Genomic DNA, 2531 nt, shown 5'->3' with positions numbered 1-2531 from the left:
TGATGTGTGTAAAACCCACTCCACGCCTTCTCTTCTCCCTCTTTCCGACTTGCGCCGGTAGGAGGGACGGAGGTGGGAAAGAGGAGTAGCTGCGCCAGGGCGCACGGTGTGCCAAACTTACAAAATCCGCCTGGCCACACCCAGTTGGCGAAGCGCAGGTGCGCTGCGCCCCCGCAGCGCCCGGTCTGCGAAACTAGAGCCCTTAGTGTCTATGGAAAATATTATGTGAACAAATTGTTTGCCTTGCTCACTGTGCTATACAGTTTTAAATTGTACAATTCTTGACTAACTGTCATAAATTTACCTGCAACCATGAAAGCATCACAGAAGTAAACTGGCTGAACATAAAATGTCTTCTGAACAACCAGGATTAAACAACTGTATCACGAGATGAGAACGTTTCTTTTCTTGTTTCTATAGGAACAAGAAGGAGCTGATGGAGAGTATTAAAATGTACAAACCCACAGTCAGCTCTGTGTCCCAGGCTCGGGTTCTGCTCATTGGACCAGTTGGAGCCTGTGTCCCAGGCTCGGGTTCTGCTCATTGGACCAGTTGGAGCTGGAAAGTCCAGTTTCTTCAATTCTATCAACTCTGTATTCAGAGGCCACGTCACCAGTCAGGCCATCGCTGGCTCCTCTACCACCAGCCTCACAACACAGGTTATTTCCTGCCTCTTAATGGTTTACATTTGTGGTGACTGGTTTCAAAATGAAAATCCTGTCCCCATTGTGTTGCTCCATTTTGGTCTCTCTTTGTTCTCTACAGTTTCGCACCTTCTCAGTGAAAGCTGGGCGAGATGGGAAACCTCTGCCAGTCATCTTGTGTGATACCATGGGACTGGAGGAAAGCAGAGCGGTGGGGCTTGAGATCGATGACATCAGCAGCATCCTTAAAGGTCATCTGCCAGACCGTTATCAGGTGCAGCTTTTTGTTACATTGAACAGGATATTAAATGTATGATTCATTGACTGTAGTTCACTCAAACTGTCTGTGTTTCCCCTCATCTGCATTACTCAGTTCAACCCCTCTGCTCCTCTGAATTCGGAGGCCCACGGCTATTGTAAGTCTCCAAGGCTCAAGGACAAGATCCACTGTGTGGTCTATGTCGTTGATGCCTGCAAGGTCTCAATCATGCCCACAAAACTGGAGGAGAAGCTGGATGCTGTCCGCAGAAAGGTCAACTTAATGGGTCAGTAAAAATGAGTCCCCCTTAATTATAATGAAGACATACAGTATATATACAGCACTCTCTCTGAATGTCAACATAGTACAATACAGTACATACTGTAGACAAACAAGGGGCCCCATAGGGTGACAATGTAATTTAAATTATTTCAACATGTTTCTTTGACGATATTGTTAATAGATTGTTATTAATTAAAAGGAAGAAAAGTTATGGCCAACACAGGGGATTACTTTGCTGCTGCTCTCCCTGCCTTACGCTTTCCATGTAAGCACATGGAAGGGCAGGGAGGTGTGCTCTCTCCGCCTTATGCTTTCCACATAGGCACTTGGAAGAGGCTTTCTGCGTTGGCCCGAGGAAAGGCAGAGGGACCCCAGAACAGAACCATACCGCCAAATATAATACTGCAAATGGAAATAAAGTTTTAAAGTGTTCCTGACTGAAATAACTTTGTGTCATATTTGCTGAAACTGTCACTATACTCTAAAACAAATACGTGACATAAATAGTCTGTGAAAAAAAATCATGTCCCCACACCTTCAACTGCCTCTGATGGCATACGCTAGAATCGTGGCACACCCAAACAACCAATCAGAGCTGAGGATTCTCTAATGCATGTCCGTCACTCAGTGAACTGCATTCAAACTGTCAAGCTAGGCTGCGCTAATCAGATATGAATCACGATTCTGCCTCAGATGGGTTCAGAAACATTTTAGTGTACTGTGCAGCTGTCAAATTAGAAGGTTTTTGACCTGGCTGCCATGTTGGATACAGATAAACAGAGTACCAAGCACCTCCCAACAGCCGGACCGGTCTCTCATTTTACAGTTAAACAGTACACTAAAATATGTTTCTGAAAACATTAGAGGTGATAAATAAGCAATACAGTAACAGAATCTTGATTCATATTTCATCAGAGCTGCCTAGTTTGACAGTTTGACCTCAGTTCATGAACAGTGACTGACATGACTGATAACTGCGTTAGAGACCTCTCGGCTCTCATTGGTTGTTTTTGTTCACATGCAGTAAGGCCATTAGAAGCGCTACATGGCAATAGAGTGGGCAGAGGAATATGATTTTTGTCACAGATTATCTGTGTCATTTAGTGCTGTTTGAATACAGTGACAGTTTCAACAAATATAGAAAAATTATATGACTATATATTTTTCTTAAAGGAACAAACTATAGTTTTAAGTTTATTAAAATCATGAGGATTTTAACTTCCTATAGAGACGGCTGAAGTATGAAATCTATGCATTGTGTAGTGTCCTCAAACATTTTCCAAATGGAGCGGAACAATGTATAAAACAGATACATTTTATTTTAGAACTGTCCTTAAGTTATAGAG

General features: G+C 43.1%; 1 protein-coding gene and 1 pseudogene across 3 annotated transcripts in view; both read left to right on the top strand.

Moving 5' to 3' along the window:
- Positions 1 to 2531, top strand: part of LOC126397255 (interferon-induced protein 44-like) — a 35364-nt gene that overhangs the window by 7100 nt on the left and 25733 nt on the right. The gene's annotated exons all lie outside the window — the stretch shown is intronic.
- The window catches only part of LOC126396852 (interferon-induced protein 44-like), a 6269-nt pseudogene that overhangs the window by 1788 nt on the left and 1950 nt on the right, over positions 1 to 2531 (top strand).

This window comes from Epinephelus moara, chromosome 10 (assembly GCF_006386435.1).
Source record: "Epinephelus moara isolate mb chromosome 10, YSFRI_EMoa_1.0, whole genome shotgun sequence".
Taxonomy (NCBI): domain Eukaryota; kingdom Metazoa; phylum Chordata; class Actinopteri; order Perciformes; family Serranidae; genus Epinephelus; species Epinephelus moara.
The sequence above is the reverse complement of the archived record's forward strand: the minus strand, read 5'-3'. Positions and strand labels throughout refer to the sequence as shown.